At 37.6% G+C, this 19,533-nt stretch overlaps 1 pseudogene; it reads right to left on the bottom strand.

Annotated features, from left to right (window-relative positions):
- Positions 1 to 17,963: 17,963 nt before the first annotated feature.
- Positions 17,964 to 19,305, bottom strand: LOC102921911 (heterogeneous nuclear ribonucleoprotein A1-like; annotated as a pseudogene).
- Positions 19,306 to 19,533: the final 228 nt, after the last annotated feature.

Genomic DNA, 19,533 nt, shown 5'->3' with positions numbered 1-19,533 from the left:
GTTCTGGAACCTGACATGTTAACCACTATTTTTTTTGTCACAAGTAGCCTGACAGATTTGGCTGGTTAAAAAAAAAAATAGAACAAAGAAACCAAAACTCATTACCCTAGAGAGATTCAAACAATACTTCTCAGTTTGGATGCATTAATGATCAACTCTGAGTCACTGATAATGCATTAAGGAAAGGAAACAAAGCATTCCCCCTTGGTGTCACTTTACCAAGAGCCAGCCCAGATTTGAATTCTCTACTTTGCTCTTTGTTTTCCACTGTCCCTGTCTGACTGTTTTATGAGTCCGAATTTGTGCCTGCTTGAATGCTGTTTTAGGAATCTGTCAGTCCTTGTGTCTCTTTGCATGTTTGTCCCTAACGAGGAGCTTTGCCCTCTCCTTTATTGAACAGTAAAGAAAGCATCATATGGGGAGGTAATGGGAGGTAATTTATAGAAAATTTTTACAGAATTTTATAAGGGGCAGGACACTGACTCCACCCAGCTGACCCAGGTAACAAACACATACTATCATGTAGCCTCTGAATGCTGCTTTCTAGCACTTATGGTGGATATTCATTTTATAAGGCTGCTTTCAGACTAGCAAATGATTGTCATAGCACACATATAGTCACACATACATTACTCTCGGGTTGAGAGTGACAGAGGATTACAGCTATACATTAGCTTAGGTTGTAAAAATCAATCTCGTGGGAAATTCAAAGCAAGTAAGTTTGGTTGTTTCATTGTTCTCTTAAAGCCAGGTTAAGCAAACAGCCTGAGTACAAAGTAGGATAACAGTCTTAAGTTTTAAGTAACCTCAGAGTGTATTATTAATTCTGGCTGGCTGTGAGGTCTAATCTCTTAGAATGGAAGGCATATTTTTATCATAATGCAATGTATTGCATGAGTAGCCAAAGGAAGATCAATATAGTATGAGCTCTCCAGTGTGCTTATCCCTCAGGATACCCAAACAAGAATGGCAGGATGATAAGCCATATGAGTGGTGGGGCCCCGTATTGTTGAGAAGCCATACATCATGGTCAAACAGCCTTACAGTTTTCCCTTAACGGAATTAGCATAGAACAATCCTCTACACCAGTCCACCTAGATACAATCTACTGAATAGACAAATGAGTCAGCCTATTTGAGCAAATGGGCAAGTGAAGCAGAGAAATAGCAGTAAGTTTCAGGTTTACTTTTAGGTCCTGATGATGTGGGTGAAGTGCTTGGTCTCAGTTTACTGAGCACCATGCAATACTTTAATGCAGAATTACAGAAGGCTGAGGTGTCCTTCAAGGAATTCATTGTGCAAGGATTGCTGCAAAATCCAGGAGAATAACTGAATGATCATGGTATGATTGTATTGTCTACTCTGGAAAGTTTAGAAAGCTATATTGTGGTAATCACTGGAGTCACTGAAAAGATCAATGTCCTTTTCATTGCTATGCAGTTACATTATTAAAGACATTTTCTTGATTTGCCTAACTAGTGCTGTAGTTTTCCCAGAATAATTTACTTGGAATAATTACCTTTAGAAGACCATGGGAATGACTGTATAGCAATAGTTCAAGATAAATTTAAGAAGATATATTAAAATGTATTTATAAATAGTTGAATATTCCTTTAATATAGAAGTTCCCCAAGATTACATTTCTTCCTGGTTGAAAAGCTAGTATGAATTAATAACCACAAATGTTAATATTCATGGATGGAGCATTTTCTCAGCAAAACCTACTCTAGATTATGATTTGCTTCAGAGAAAACTTTGGAATTAAACAAATTTTGGGGGGAATATTTTTAATGAAGTTCAAATGCAAGCGAGTAGCTGCCAGGGATCCAGAAGACTCGACTCAGGCTTCTGAGCTACTATTTCTTTGTTTTTGAGCTATGGGTCTTTGACTCCATAGCCTGAGGGTATTTTAGTTCTGATATATTGAACCTAAGGTTTACGTAATGTGTTGTGATGCATTAACTTATTTTTCTGGTTCATTCTTCAGAATGCTGATACTTATTAATGCTGCCCCATTGCTATCTGTTGAATTACAATTATTCATCACTCTAGTGTCAAGTATTGAGATTATAGGTCATAGGAAGTCATAGGAAGAAATTATTATTTGCTCAGTTGTAGTTTTCTGGGAAGCATTGATGGCTGCTTTATTACAAGCAGATAATCATATTATTAGATGGAATTCCAAAACAGGCTAGAACTGATGAATTTGCTCTCAAATATTTCATCTTTAAAAATGTTAACTCACGCTGGGCGGTGGTGGTGCATGCCTGTAATCCCAGCACTCAGGAGGCAGAGCCAGGCAGATCTCTGTGGGTTCGAGGCCAGCCTGGTCTACAGAGTGAGATCTAGGACAGGCACCAAAACTACACAGAAAAACCCTGTCTCGAAAAACCAAAAAAAAAAAAAAAAAGTTAGCTCACCTTTTCTCATCTATGATAAGTATAAAAATTAAATTTGAATTGACAAAGTGGTAGTTTTTAAAGAAATATCTATACTTTCTGCCTTTTATTTCAGTAGATGAATGTTCTACGGACTCCCTGAATGTATGGAAAATAGCATATTGATGTACAACTCTTATTTTCAGAAATATGTTTAAAAATGGCAGGACCATGATCTTCACTTATTTTTATTTTTCTTTAATTGACAAATGAATTAAGAAGCAATTTCTAGTTTTACACTTCATTGCCTCAAAACTGGTTTTCTTGTTAATTTGTGTGCTGGATAAATTCATAATAATTTTAAAGCATAAAGCTAAAAAGAGGCAGACTTTCTGATATGGGAAATCACAATTACAATTAAACTATCATTTGAGTCAGTCATTAGAGAAAGATCTTTTAAAATGTTAGTGTAAGAAATTGCTTTAGGGTAGTTCTTTCAATACTTGTAGCTTATTTGACAACTAAAGACAGGACATTTTAATGCATAATCAATATTAATCTTGTGACAATGAGAGTGAGTAAGCAAATGAGAGAGAGAGAGAGAGAGAGAGAGAGAGAGAGAGAGAGAGAGAGAGAGAGAGAGAGAGAGAGAATTCCTTATCTACTATGATCCTCAGTCTCCTCAATTGTAACATTTGTAGATTAGATTACAGGCTTTTAAGGGTTTCTTATATATGATCCCAGGTCTACTGCTAGGCAAACTGTTTTACCTGATGGGTTATAAAGGAAGTTAAAAGTCTGAGTCAGAGTCTGCCATTTTTTAAACACCTAGGAAAACCTATATTTCTTGTAATCATATAGAATGCTATATGCTGGGTAATACTCTAAAAAAATTATAAATACCACACACACACACACACACACAGAGAGAGAGAGAGAGAGAGAGAGAGAGAGAGAGAGAGAGAGAGAGAGAGAGAGAGAGAGAGACAGAGACAGAGACAGAGACAGAGAGACAGAGAGAGACAGAGAGAGACAGAGAAAGAGACAGATACAGAGAGACAGAGAGAGACAGGGAGAGAGAGAAAGAGAAAGATCTTGTATGCAAATGATTGTTGTGATTTTAAGTCTAAAATGCTCTCCTAAAGGTTCAGATATTTTGTCACACGGATGCAAAAGACAAAGACATTAATTATATATGTGTATATCTCCATATATACATATACACACATCAATATATGTGCATATATTGTAATATATGTACATATATTGTAATATATGTATGTGTGTGTGGCACTTAGGAGACAAAAACACTACCTATGAGCTATATCTCAGTATATGTGAATTTGTTTTTCATAGTGTTGGGTATTGAAACTCAGGCTTTGAGTATATAAGGCAAGCACTGTATCATTGTACCATACTTTAACCCATTGGGTCATGTTTTTTAATGCCCCTAGTTTGGAGCATGTATGTGCAGTGGTGTGTGTATGTGTATGCATGTATGTATGAGTGTGTGTGTGTGTGTGTGTGTGTGTGTGTCCCAAATTGGCATCAGATATTTTCCTCAATACTTTTCCACTTAATTACTGAGAGAAAGGCCTTGTCATCTAACCTGGCTTGTCTAGCCAGCTTGTTCTAGAGATTCCCTATCTCGGCCTCTTGAGTAATGGGATTATAGGCAGCTACTATTCATGTTTGACTTTTACATGGGTTTGGGGAACTTAATTCTAGTCATCACAATTTGGGGATAAGTGATTTACCCTCTGAGTCATCGCCTCAGCCTCCAGCATCCCCATTTTAAGGATACAACACTTAGATGTAGGGATACCAGGTAATTTGCCTAAGGAGAAATAACTAATAAGTGAAATAATTTGAATTCTTTAGCATGAATCTGGCCCCAGAGTCCTTGATTTAACCATTATCTTATGCTATTTACTTACCAAGATGGTGATTAAAGGTTTCTGAAATTTGACATTTATAAGGAAAATTGGTACATTGCTTAGGTTTACTAGAGAGTAAAATTCAAGACTGTAAGCTTCCCACAGTCCATATTCACATACAGTCAGCAGCTAGTTTACAGGAAGGGGATTTTCACAGCTTCACAGTTGCTCAGATTAGATCGTGGCTTAGCATGGCTAATTTCTTGTGTTTTCATTTTTAAATATTTTTCACATGTCTTGGTAAGTATGCCAACAACATGCTTTCCTTTTTTCTCAACTTTTGTATCTTTCCAATTTAGACTCCTCAACAGTAAGAAAGAGGTCTATTGCTCACAATGATCTCTCTGGTAGCTATAAAAGATCATAAAGGCTTTTATTTTCTTCTTTTGGGTTCTTAGTATTTTCCTTTTATTCATTACATGGGCAGATAAAGGGGTGGGGTTCCATGTTTATCCTGTGAGCTTCAATATATTCCTGCAGTTCCTTATATGCTATTTAAAGAATGCCATGTACAATAGAAGTGCACAGAAGATGGAAGGTTTTTTTTTTTGTTGTTGTTGTTGTTGTTTTGTTTTTTTTTTACCATATACTACATTTTCACTTCTTGGACACAGTACTATTTGTACATTTATATTCTAACTGTAAAGAGATAGAGCTATAGTACTGTTTATACTTTCTCCTTTTCTAATCATTAGGAAGATCCAGACCAAATCTATTACCTTGTGTAACAAAATTGGTAGTTGCTATGAGGCTGCATGTCTTGAATTTCAGGAGATGTGATGAGTTCAAAAATAAAATATTGGTGTACCCAGAAAGTCTTGAATTAGAACAATTTCCATGACAACTTGTACAGTTTTCTTTAATAAAACATTTTCACAGTTCATACACAGAATCCACATTCTGTTGTTTTGCTTCTAGTATATTCATTTGTATGTGAAATAGCTATGTGTTAATTCTGGTATCACATGCAGATATTTTTAAATGTATCAAAATGTGGCTATTACTGGAATATGAAGAAAACCAGGAGAAATTAGATCATTGGTCTTATCATTAACAAATATACATACATTATTTTCCTTATAGTATGTCCATTGACATAATCAGAAACAAATACAGATTTTTTCCTTCATATGGGTAGGTATATATGAGGGATGCAATATATATATTTAAATATTAAGGACATATCATTCTTTTGGAGATAGAAAATGTTTATAAATTGAGAAACATAAATACTAGATGTCAAACGGTGATACACGACTTATAGAGGAGTTCAGAGGACTGAATAGTTGCTGGAGATGAGGTACTTGAGAATGGCTTCAGTGAGGACATAACCTGTGAACTAAATAGTGAGTTGTTCACAGTAGTCTTGACTAGAGATATGGCAAATGCTGCAGTAGAGTATTCATTCATGGGGTTCTCCAGAGAAACAGAACTAACTAGTAGGACACTGACACACACACACACATGCACGCACGCACGCATGCACGCACACACGCACACACACACACTCACAGTCAATCCAGAGATTGACTATGAAAATTGGCTTACATCATTATGGAAGCCAACAAGTCCCATAAGCTGTCATTTTACAAATCAGAGAACTGTGAAAGTAGCTAACATGCCTCAGAACAAAGCAAGCTGATGAGCTCACAGTAACTTTGAATCCAAGTCCACAGATTTGAGAAATGGGAGCTCTAATGTCCAAGGACAAAGGAGGACAAATCTTCCAGTTCAAGAAGAAAGGAAATTTATCCTTCTTTCACCTTTTTATTATATTCTGACTCTCAAAGAATTGAATGATGACCCTCCATATTATTTACACAGTCTTCAATTCAAACACCATTCTATTTAGGAATTACCCTGAAAGAGACACCCAGAGATAACCTGTCAGCAAACATTTGAGCAGCCTTTTGCTAGATCATGGATACATATAAAGTTTGCCATCAAAATACATTAGAATATTCTCAATCAGACACACCACTCTACAGCCTTTGGAACCATTCCCGTTGTAAGAAAGAAGAGCATCCATTCTTTTATGTCTGGTAAGACTTTCTGTCATCTTGTCTCTGCCTACTTTGCTGACATTACATTCTACTCTCCTCAACCTTCACTCTGCTGTAACCACACTGGTTTCTCTTTTTGAACATGTGGATACAATTCTCCCATTGAGTCTTTTTACTTGTTGTTATCCCTATGTGGATAATTTGTTCTTTGTTTTCACATGGATAGTTCCTTATTATATGGGTTTCAAGTCAAGCAGCACTTCTTCCTCAGTGAATCCTTCCCCAATGACTGAGTCAAAGCCACCTTTCCATCCCTCTTTTTGCCCTTTTTAGGGTATGTGTGCAGTGATGCCTAAAATGATGTAATCTATGTGTATGCATGTTTACTATGATTTCTCCTCATGAAAGTAGAAACAGTACCTGTGTATTCACTGATTTTTGAAAATTTACAGTTGAAGTAATAGAAGGTCCAGTTCAAACTGACTTAAAACCTAAAGACATTTACTAGGACATACTTCAGAGAATCCAGGGGGTTAGTGGCCAAGGAATTGGTTATGGTAGTGTTTTAGTAGTACTGGCTAAGATTTCATTACTTTCCATCTACCATTTGACCGTCTGCAGGCTCATGCTATTCCCTCATCTTAGCTGGAAGAATAATAGTTTCACAAGGCACCACACAAAGCTTGAGAACATTCCGTCTTTAAGGATGATGAATTCTTTTCCAGAAGCTTCTAAGTAGCCTTCCCCTCACATTTCAGTGGCCAATAACTCTGTTAATTAACTGGACATGTAAAAAATGAAGCCCAGCAAAAACCCTTGGTCTTTTCTGACCACATGCAAAGCTGTTTACTCAGATTGCTAAAAGGACATCCTTCTTCTCTATTTCAGGAAAAAGGGAGAGAACAAATATATGGCATATGAAGTAAGAAAAAGCAAATTCATCTTTGTTACTTACCTTAGGAGGCTGCTTTGGAAGATGTGTGTGGCCTTGGTTCTGTTTCATGAATTGAGCTTTACTAATACAGAATCTCTAAAGAAGCCATATTTACCCACTCAGCCACATCAGTGCAAGGCCAGGATAGCTTCCTACACTGCAGGAGCGGAGAGAAAGTGGAAGCCAGGAGAAGGTCAGATCTAAGTTTCATTTTGTATTTATCAATTACGTAAGTTACTTCACATACAACAAAGCTTATTACATTACTATTGAGTTATTTTTCCATTAGAAGGTAGGACTCAATGAAGTAGGTAGACCTGCTTTTGTTCAGTCTAATGACTTAGAATTGCTTTCTCAAAAAGCTTCCTTGTTACATAAAGCCATACTTTAACACAAAATGGATCCATGAATGACACAAATGTGTTTGCATGTTGCTAATAGTAGAGTCTCTACAAGTAATGTTTGCTACCAAGATAAAATTTGTTACTCTGAGCTTTTCAACACTAGGTATAGTACAGTTAAGAGAGCCAAGATGTGGAGGCTTTAGATGGAGAAAAATGAAGGGAGAAGTATGTAATTATAATATAATCCTCGAAATACTAGCAACCTTTATATGAGGTGGTATTGTAAATATCATAAGTCATAACATCCAAAGCTGTGATGTTGCAACCTGGTTAGACTGAAAAGATAGTTTGCCAGTACAGGGCTATTCAGAGACTGAAAATTAATGTTAGTATGTTCTGTTATTATGAGGATGAGGACGGTCTGATGGTGCTGTGAAAAGATTTCTTGAAGGAGCTGTGCACAGCTTAATAGCAGCTATGCTCAACAGATGGTCTATGAAATCCTGGAAGGAATGACACTCCTTTATCATTTCTGGTTAAGCCAAACTTCCTTAGAGTTGGGTAGACTATGAATTGCTTAAACATGATACTGCTTAGAAACAAGCTTCTAAGTGGTTTTCAAGACAGTTGGAAGCAGTTAGCCAGCTTTGCTGCCTAGGAGGTTTCTAAATTGGCAGCTTCCCAAGGCTGGGATTTAGAGTTGTGTGAGAAGGTTCCTTTTTTACATTTCTGCCCATGCAGAAGCTCAAAAACTAAAGTTTGTAAATTGTGTAGCAATTTCATATCACATAAAAGATTCATTAAGTTCAGTTTGCAAGTACTGTAGGGTCCTGGCCCCCGTTTTGGGTAGCTGTTGCCTTGCTTGCTGACCTTGACCAGATGTCCTTCCTATGCTGATTTCCTGTCAGTTTCCACCCTCCTGAATGCTTAAGGGAAGTTCCTTGTTTGTGTATCCTGCATATTGGGTATAAACAGCTTAGATGCAAGTATGCAAAACATCTGTAGCGAACTTCTGCCCTCCAGGGTTCTCCCATTGTGCTGTAAGTCTGTATTTAAGGTTTCCTCCCTCTTTCAATAAACGACATTCAGCATTCTGCTGAGGCGAATGACCTGCTGTATCTTGTCTCTGTTTTTTGATTCACAGCCCCTCACTTGGACATGGTGAACGGGTGGTGGTAGCGTGGGCGTTACCGCTACAGAGTACCCTTCACTTATACTTTACAGTGCTGTTAATGTCACTCACTTATAGCCCATCCAGTTCCTCACCCACATCAGCTGATTCTTCATTGTTCCTGATTGGAAAGGAACAGTGCACTTACTTAGCAATGACTCAATTCAGACACTAAGGAGGGGAAGGCCACTGTGTAGAAAAAGGAAGAGTGGCCCATTTGAAATCAGGACTAAAGACATATCTCTCTGGAGCCAGTTTAAAATGAGTTTGAGATACCAGGTCTTTTCTTGTCCATGAAGCCAAGCAGTGGTGCCTGTGTTGTACCCAGATCACGACCCCCAGAGAGAACACCAAAGATGAGCATGTCAGAATGCAAAAGCAAGGTTTAATTCTGGATATCCAAAAGCAATACAAGCCTAGGCAGGGACTTCATCCAATACAGCCAATGCAATGGAAGGTGGAGGAAGTGCCCACCTCTCTGCAAGCTCAGTTTTTAAAGGCAAAAACCACAAGGTTACATCATTTAGGGATGCTAGTACAGGTACAATTCTGATTGGCTCACTTCTAGGGACTTTCTAGAAATCATGGCTTAATCTTATTTCTAAGGAGGTGGTTGCCCGCCACCATTTCTCATTGGCTGCCCTCAGGTCGGGACATTTCTATGGTCAGTTACCTAGGGAACCAGGGAGAGGGCATTCCATAGTCCAGCAGTCATTACCTTGGGACTACCTTGTAACTCTGTACTTTTACATTTCCTGGTTTCTGAAATCTGGACTGACTGGTTTCAGTAACTCATGACCTGTACCTAACAGGAGAAATCTTAGGCCTTAGTTTTAAGGTGAAAGCATTTTGGTCTCACACCTGGGCAGACAGTGACCTAGCTGTCTTTACCTTCTGTCTTATTGCTTAAAGGTATAAACAAGAATTCAGTGCAGACACATGCTTCAAACCACAGGTGGATCCTAAAGGCAGCAAAAAGGACCCTCTTCTCTATGTTAGCATGTTCTTTCTTCCTTTTGAGAGTCAAGAACTAAAGTGTCATAGGCTCTATTGGCCAGCATCCAGGAAAGCTACAGGTCATCTCTGGATGGGAATATAGCATATGCAAGTAGCCATTCTCCTCCTACAGCATATGATAAAATGTAACCAAGTACTTCTGCCACATGAACCAATAAAGGCACACAACACACACACACACACACACACACACACACACACACACACACACAATCATTCACTTGAGTTTAGTATAATGATACCTATAGGATTGTTTGGAATATCCTCCCATATTTTCCTGTTGAAATATCCCATCATAATTACTATTCAGAATGTCAGAAATGACTCTGTGATTAAAAGTGTAATTTTTTTCAGAATGGTGCAATAAACTGAAATTATTATTTAGAGCATCCTCCCAACAGTCATCTTGTTCAAAAGTTAATACTGAAAAAGGTAAGTGGTTGAGAACTATATGTGCTTCATTTTATGAAATTTAAAATAAATTCATTGATACAAAATAAGACAAAATTAAGAAAATTTATAACATTTTAATTTTAATTCCTTTTAAAAAATAATATATCAGTCATGCTTCCCTACAGGGAAGAATATAATTGAAATACTGAATTCATTTCTTTGAGACAGAAATAGTAAGAGGTAATAGTGTATTCTGACACCTTGCTTGCTTTTCAGAATCCCAAGGAGACTAGCTGGGTTGAAGTAAAGTGTCACATTTTTCTTAGAAACAAATATGTCTTTCCCATTATTTCCTTGTTGAAAACTATTTGTTTCCATTTTGGTTTCTGTTTCATGTTTCTATATCTAGTTAATATGAGATCATCTCTGAGTTCTCTTTACACACAGAATGGAGATTTAAAACACATCATACTTTGCTTTGAAAAATAATAGTCTTCTGATAAAGCAGAAACACTTAAGGAAGCCAAGAATAGTTCATCTATAGGAGTGTTGTAGAATAAGAATTGTGAGATATAAGATAAAGTATTTGTGGCTATTAAGTGATGATGCCAATGCTGTATCTCCAGCATTGCCATATCAATTTTTTAGTAATTATACTTGTGAATACTACTATTATAGGGGTATTAGAGCATATGCCACAGCGTTTTGTACTGATGTCTACTTTCCTCTGTAAAGTGTAAATGTTTTGAAGGCACAGTCCATGTAATGGTTTGAGTAAGATTAGCCCCCATAGGCTCATATATTGGATGCTTTGTCATTAGAGAGTGACACTACTTGAGAAGGATTAGAAGATGTGGCCTTGTTGAAATAGATGTAGTCTTGTTGGAGGAAGTGTGTCACTGAGAGTGGACCTTGAAGAGTTTCAAAAGCCCAAGGTGGGCCCAGTGGCTCTTCCTTCCTGCTGCCAGATCCAGATGTAGAACTCTCAGCTACTTCTCTAGCACCATGTCTGCCTGTGTGCTGCCCTGCTACCCACTGTGATGACAATTGACTAAACCTCTGAAACTGTAAGCCAGAAACAATTAAATGTTTTCTTTATAAGAACTGCCATGATCATGGTGTCTCTTCACAGCAATAGAAATCCTAACTAACATAATCCATGTCTCATTTATTTCTCTATTTCCTGTGCTGAGCCCAATGTAGTTGCTTCAAAAAGCCTTGTTTTCTAGGTAAAGATAAATATAATTGGATTAATAATTTGTAATTTATTTTTTTGAAAAATTCAGAATTTCAGAATACTTGAATATTGTATTTACATCATCTCCACCCTCCCTCCTCCAACCCCTTCAATATACCTCCTCCCCATTTTCTCCTATTGAGTCTATTTAATATTGCTTATGTATATGTATTTAGGGCTGACCATGGTATTGGATAATGAACTGGGGGCTCATCCCTTAGGAAGTCTTGGTTCTCCCTCTTTCACAGTCATTAATTGCCTAGAGCTCTTCACCTAGGAGTGAGGCATTGTCAGATGACATATGGATGTGTCAATTGGTACAATGATTGTTCAGGATTTGTTTAGGCAGCCATATTGTTGAGGTAGCTTCAATGTTATATATAAAATACACAGTCTTTTGGCAGATATCCTGACACTCTTGTTCTTATTATCTTTCTGCCCTCTTCTGCAATGTCCCCTGAGCCTTAGATGTACGAGTTGTGCTATAACTGTATCAACTGGGTTAGGTACTCAATGATCAGTTTTTCTCAGCACTTTGACCAGGTGTGTTTTTCTGTAACATACTTTATCTGATGCAAAAAAGAAGCTTCTTTTAAGGGAGATGAAAGCTGCACTACTCTGTGGGTATAAGGATAAATATTTATGAGGCAGTTAGAAATTCTACTGGTTTAAGAAAGTAGCAATGGTAGATTCTCCTCTAGGGTCCACAACCTCACCAGCCACAGGTAATTGACTAGATTTAAAGTACCAGGCATAAATTCCTTTCTATTGAGCAGACCTTGGGTCCAATTAGACGGCTGTTCATTACCCCCAAGATACAAATGCCACTATTGCACCATAGGAGATATCTTGCTGTGCTGGTCATTGTTGTGGTTTGGAGGCCTTACAGCTGAAGAGGACTATTGATTGCTTTTCTCTCTTGACAGCTTGTATAGAACCTCAAGATTTCAATGTTAGATTTGTTAAATCCCAAGATCCATATTAAGATTGAAGAATTTAACATTTTCCCCATGCTTATATTTTCCTAGTGGCTACACAACCTTGACTTCAGCTATCAATTCTATGCTATTGAAAACTCTCTGTGCCCAGGGAATAGATGCATGATTGTATATCTCTTATCTGTTCACTTCTCTGTGTATTGTGCTGATATTGAAGAGCAGTAGTAAGATGGATGGTGCTTAGGTATTCCAGGTCCTTCGTGGGAGATAAGAATGAAAGCAATCAGTTTCAAGTCATTTTGTTTTCCAAACTCCTTCTGGTTCACAATTCCCAAGCCTTCTTGTTTGGTGTGTGTGAGGGGTGGGGAGACTTGAATTCTACTTTTGGCTATATATGACAAAATATTTTTATATGCAAATTTCATTTGTGGCATTCTGAAATAAACATCCATCATACCTTACAAAGGCTTCTCCATGTTTTGTGATACAGGGACTTATGCTGGATGTGGAGACAAGAGTAATATTTTGTGGGTTCTAATAGCACAAATAGACAAATTCAAAAATGCCTATTTTTGGCAACTTGATAATGAACAGAGGCTGATAGATATAGAGCCAGCATGAGGCTGTTTTTCTACAAAATGTCTTTGCAGTTCTTTGGCATGATTGTCAGTATGCTGCACCAGGGGATCACCTTTCATCTTGATAGCTTCCTTGAGTTATCTATTGAATACTAGTGCAATTTACAATTCAAGATAGATAGTGCTTAGAAAACATACATTATTATTTACTTTCAAATGCATGATACTTGATATATTCAAATGAGAATATCCATCTCATCCTAAGTACCCTGCCATTACTTAAAATATGATCTAAATCCTTCTTGCTTGTAGAGACAGTTATCTAACCAAATGAGGATATTTTTTAAACTCCACTTTAAAATGCACATTGAACAGAGCACATTATTATTGCTTTCAAATTCATATTCGACTGAGACTCATTAGGCAATTCAGCAGATATGGTTGAGTCACTTCAAAATATTTCAGAAATGAGAAACGTTGCTGCCACCATTGAGGAGAAACAACTGAACCAATGAAGGATCCCGTCTGAAGGTCCATACAAATGAATGACAAACATGTCTTCAGTTCTGGCAGCATCACAGAAATCACTGCATGATTTCCTACGAAGATGAATTGAAGGCAACAGCAATCATCTTCAAAATTGAATGTCAGAGAAGAATGAACTTCAGAAGCCGGGAAAACTGTTGTGTGACCTGTGTAACTAGTTTATTGACCAGACTGGACACAGTGAGGTGAAATCAGGAAAGCACTTTAATTTTTCACAATAGTGACTTTCCAGCTCATTCCATAAGAGCTCCCTTTCTGCTCATGGACAGAATCTCAAGCAGACTCTTTATCTTTTTCAGTTGCTTGCAGTGTTAAATGAACAGTCTGTGACTAGTGTATTAAAATTCCTAGTTATATAAAAATCAAAATTTAGGTTTATTTTAAAATAAAGCTTTTCTCTCCCCTTTCAGCTATGGGACTAACCTCCCAAATAGACGTATCTAGCAAAGTAGGTGAAAACAAGAAGAATAATTTGAGGTGAGGACTAGCAAACATGGTTTATATGTATAGGAAGAAAAGAAGAAGCAGAATTGATCTGGGAGTTACAAGTCTTGACCAATACTTAGAGAACTCTGAAATGGTGATGGCTCTTTGGAGAGATTTACAGTTGAATTCAGGAGCCAGGACTTCATATTTTGCATTTGTGAGCTATTGGATAATGGTTTGAAAGAGGATATGATGCTGGGCCAAATAGCTTTTTTTTCTCACCTATAATGGACTATCCTGTAGTTTGGATCTTGCTTGTCTCTCTAAGATCCATTTATTAAAGACTTGATAGCCAAGGCTGGCCTCTTGGGAGTTTGTACAATGGATAGGAGAAGGAGCCTGTGGGAAGTCATTGAAATAATGTCCTTGAAGGGAATTGTGGGAATATAACCTCTTCCCTTTTTGCTCTCAGCTTATGCAATTAGTGGTCTTACTCCACCTCACATGCCTGCCAGGATGTACTATCTCATGACAAGTCTACAGCAATGGTGCCACTCAAACATAAACTGAAATCTTTAGAACTCGAAGCCAAAATAAACCTCTGTTTATAAGCTAATTGTCATAAGTAATTCAGTATAACAATGGAAAATATAACTAGTAGTAGATGGAAGCTGAAGGTTGTCAACTAAGAACACTTAGAGGATAAGGCAGTAAGTTTTCCATTTCTGAACGAAGAATGGGGAGGTGCACAACAAATCAAGAAGTTCATCAGAGGGGCAGATTCTATCTTCTCTGTATTCTTGTCAGCTCTTGGCTTCCTGTTGTTGCACCTATTAATGATATTTCTGGTGTTGCTGTAATCCTTCCTGTGTAATGAATGGAAAGACATAGGTAGTACCTTACATTACTGGTACAGGGTTAGTATTGCATTGGGTGGCTCTTTTTTGATTCTGTTATCTGACCTCCATAAAAGCCAAGTTACTAAAAAAACTCCATGACTGAGCTTTGACACCACCTCTCTGACATGAATCAGTAATACCTAGAATAATAAAGAGTAGAATAGTGGGTGTTTTTCATAAGCAATATATAGAATCTTAATGAACTCTCAAATCCCCAAGTTTTGAGGGATATGCAATCTGAAGTAAGTTTTTATTAGCTTATGATAATTGTATGAAGTAATGGCTTTCATTATGGCATTTCTATACATGCATACACTGTACTTTGATCATATTCACTCTGTCTATTACTCTTTCTTATTCCCATTATTTCCCCACTTTCTCTTCCACATGCTTGATAGTCCCCCTTTACTTTCATGTCCTATCCCCAACCAGATATCCTTATTGAACTTCTTAAATAACCAGGAAATATCCATTTAGAGACACTCATCTATGTAGGTCAGGGCTTGTGCATGCTGCCCTTGTAGAAATATGGATAAACAATAGATTTTGTATTTGGTTGACAGAAAAAAAAATTATGCTCTACCATCCTTTTCCAGTAAGAAAACTAGACTGGCCTAGCTTTGTATGTGTGTAAAATACTTGCTACATGAACAATGGCAGTTCACTGTCTCAGAAAAGTACTTATATAAAATTGGAACAATCAGTTTGTCAGCATATGGTCGGTATCTTAGAGTTTCTTTTACTGTAAAGAGACACCATGACCACAGCAACTCTTATAAAGGACAACATTTAATTGGATTGGCTTAAAGTTTCAGAGGTTTAATTTATTATCATCTTGGTGCAACATAGTCGCATGCCAGAAGACATGGTGCTGAAGAAGGAACTCAGAGTCCTATATCTTGACCTGCAGGCAATGGGAGGTGGTCTGAGACACTGGGTGTGGCTTGAGCATGTATGAGACCTCAAAGCCCACCCCCACAGTGACACACTTCCTCCAACAAGGCCATATCTAATCCAACAAAGCCACACCTCTTAATAGTGCCACTCTCCATGAGCTTACGGGGGCCAATTACATTGACATTACCACAGTCAGTAAGCATATGGTCAGTAATATCATATGTTGGTGGGGGACATGTGAGTAGTTAGATCATAGGAGTATGTGTCAGAATTGTAGCCAGCTAAACCTTTGGTAAACCTTTGATATAGTAGTATAACAACACTATATGGCATTACAGTATTTAGTGGTGTTCACAAAGCACATGACTTAGACTTACTTGAAAGTTATTTGAGTCATTTATAAAACTGTGCAATAGTAGCTCTATTAGTTTCACTGGAGATATTTTGAATAACTGTAGCTTTGTTAGTCTTACTGGGATGTGTTAAGAATAAAACATAGTGAAATATGTGATAGAAATATAATGGAAATATAAAAATATTATACATGTTTACAATATTGAATCTGATCACTACTGAAATGAGAAAGGAGCTTCTTATTTGTTATGGTATATTTTACTGATGAAATATAAAAATTCTGATGGTTACATAATTATACAGACACTGGTAAAAAATTAAAATAAAATTCTTTAAGTAGGATAATTCTTTTTCAGGAAAGTGTAGAAGCTGCACATGGCAGCCAACAACATAATTTGTAACTAATAAGACCCTGTGTTATCTTTTAAAAGTTCCTTATTTGGAACAGTGCTCCAGGAAATATAATTTGAGATCATTTAAATGTCAGTAAATTAGGGGGTCCAGATGATTAAATACAGTGTACAGATATTAAAAGCTGCAGGGATGAAAAGCAAGAACATTATTCTCATGGTGATTAAGAATCGCTAGAGACTTTTTCTAGTGCAGTAGATGTCAATGGAAGCTGTACATTTTTATTACGTATATTTTGAAATCTCAGTAGTGGATCATAAGTGTGAGAGAAGAAAGAATGTCAAATTTTGATAGATTTAAGGCCACTGAGTACATTTCTTTATCTTTATAATAAAACCAACTGAAAACTAAGTTGTAGAAATTGTTAAAAAAAAGTTCCTGGGATTTGCAGCTACATCTTCTGTTCTACAGTCCCCCTGTGGCCACATTAAATTAAAATTTAACACTTTTATTGAGTGTTTATTGCAACTGAAGCAACAGGAATGGAGAAAGGGAAATAATTCACAGAAGAATGAGGTGTCAGTCTTTTGGAGTCTGTTTCAGTTTAGGGAAAATATTCTGGGATGTTATGAAATCAAATAATCAGCTATAAGGATGTAAAAATGCAGATTTTTCAGTACTCATCCACAAAACTTCTAATTCCATAGTCGAGTCTGAATTGCTACAACATCTGATAACTATGCTAGAGATCCACTGACCAGGGGAGAATAGTAGATAATGTCTAAAGAACTGTATTTATAGTTATGTGTAAATGTGGAATTATAGAGCTAACTGGGCATAGGAAGACTGGAAAGGTATTAAGTGAAAGATGCAACTACCAGAGTCCAGAGAAATCTACATAAAGAAGTATGATTTGGTATGGGCAACAGGGAATGGATTAGACTGATCCATGTATATTTGATGAGACAAAGGTGACTTTAGAACTTTAAAGAATTTAGAGGAGCAGAGTAGGGAAATCTGAAATTTCCATGAATTATGAAGAGCAATTCTCATGAGGGCTCAGAAAGAAAATAAATGATCTGTAGAAAAGCCTTGATGTTCTTAGAGTACATACAGGTAAATAGGAGCAAAATTCTTTCTTTTTTTTCAAGAGAATTAAATAGTTTATTGATTTACACATGATAATGGATGATACACAAGCTTCATTCCCATCTGTTATTTTATCTGATACCATTATTCAATTTTGATATTGCATAGGGTGTGTCCACAACCATTTTATTGTAACCAAACTGTGACTTTGCTTGGATGACCCTTTTAATGGTAAAACTCATTAAAGTCACAACAGTAACTGGCAGTTTAACTACACCAAGGTTTTTTGAAGACAATGGCTTCTCCACCCAAGCAATTATAAATAAATTCCAAATGGAACTTGGCACCACCCTGAAGGAATTCTAACTTCACACTGTTGGGGAAGTTTACCAAGATGGCTTCAGAGTAGACTAACTTTACACAGCACATTTAAAAAGAAAAAAAAAAGAAGAAAATAGAAAAAAAAGAAGAAAAGAAAAAAAAGACACATTTATTCATCGTCATGATCAGACTATTACATTTAGCAATCAACAGCATGGGTGAAAAAAGGTCTACAGTAAAACCCTTTGTTGGAATGCTTTACACTTTCCACAGAACAGAAACTAAAATAACCTGTTATACAATTAGTCACAAATACAGTCCTGGAGTTTTTTGCCCATACACATGAGTATTGTCTAAAACATGTCTTCTTTGTAGCAGCTAGGCCCTGCCACCACTGTGCTTGGCTGAGTTCACAAATCTGCTGTAACCTGTAGCTTCCCTGTCACTTCTCTGGCTCTCCTCTCCTGCTGAACTTTGTTTCCTGGCTGTAATTAGAACCTCCTGCCACTGCCATAGCTGCTGCTGCTGCTGCTGGAACCACCATAGCCACCTTGGCTTCGTGGTTTAGCAAAGTACTGGCCACCACCACCATAAGGGCCAGAACTTCTGCCTCCAAAGTTTCCTCCCTTCATTGGTCCAAAGTTTGAATACTGATGGTTGTAAAAGCCAAAATCACTGTAGCTTTCACCACCTCCAAAATTGCTTCCATCATTACCAAATCCATTCTAGCCATCTCCACTGCCACCATATCCACCACCACGGCTGCCACCAAAGCCACCACGACCACTGAAGTTCCCCCCTCGACCAAAATTGTCATTGCCACCAAAACCGCCTCCACGACCACCACCAAAGTTTCCGGAACCACTTCGACCTCTTTGGCAGGATGAAGCACTAGCCATCTCCTGCTTTGACAGGGCTTTTCTGACTTCACAGTTGTGGCCATTCACAGTATGGTATTTCTGAATAACAATCTTGTCCACAGAGTCATGGTCATCAAAAGTGACAAAAGCAAACCCTCTCTTTTTTCCACTGCCTCTGTCAGTCATGATCTCAATCACTTCGATCTTTCCATACTGCTCAAAATAACCTCGCAGGTGATGTTCTTCAGTGTCTTCTTTAATACCGCCAACAAAGATCTTTTTCACAGTTAACTGGGCACCTGGTCTCTGAGAATCTTCATTCGACACGGCTCTCTTAGATTCCACAACTCTTCCATCCACCTTGTGTGGTCTTGCATTCATAGCGGCATCCACTTCCTCCACAGTGGTGTATTTGACAAACCCAAAGCCCCTGGATCTCTCATTACCACGCAGTCCGTGAGTGTTCCCCATTGCTCAAAATGGCTCCTCAGGCTCTCGTCAGTTGTTTCGAAGCTCAGCCCTCCAATGAAGAGCTTCCGCAGCTGTTCCGGCTCTTTGGGAGACTCTGACTTGGACATGACGGCAGGGCAACGAGAGCCTTCAGCGATGCTTCCTCGGGCGCGTCAACAGGCAGAAAGCGCAAAATTCTTTCTTAAAATAGGTTTTTATTTTTTGAAAATTTCATTTATGAATACAATATATTGTCACCAAATTCACGCTCTCCTCTCCTCAAACTCTCACTCACCTCCTTCCCAACTAGCTTTCTCCAATTTTCACATCTTTTTCTTTGAAACTGAGTTTAATTCTATTTCATTGTATGGAATTCATTCATTCTCCTCCTCCTCCTCCTCCTCTTTCTC

Source organism: Peromyscus maniculatus, chromosome X (genome assembly GCF_049852395.1).
Source record: "Peromyscus maniculatus bairdii isolate BWxNUB_F1_BW_parent chromosome X, HU_Pman_BW_mat_3.1, whole genome shotgun sequence".
Lineage (NCBI taxonomy): Eukaryota > Metazoa > Chordata > Mammalia > Rodentia > Cricetidae > Peromyscus > Peromyscus maniculatus.
Note: the sequence above shows the minus strand (reverse complement) of the source record. Positions and strands in the feature narration are given on the sequence as shown.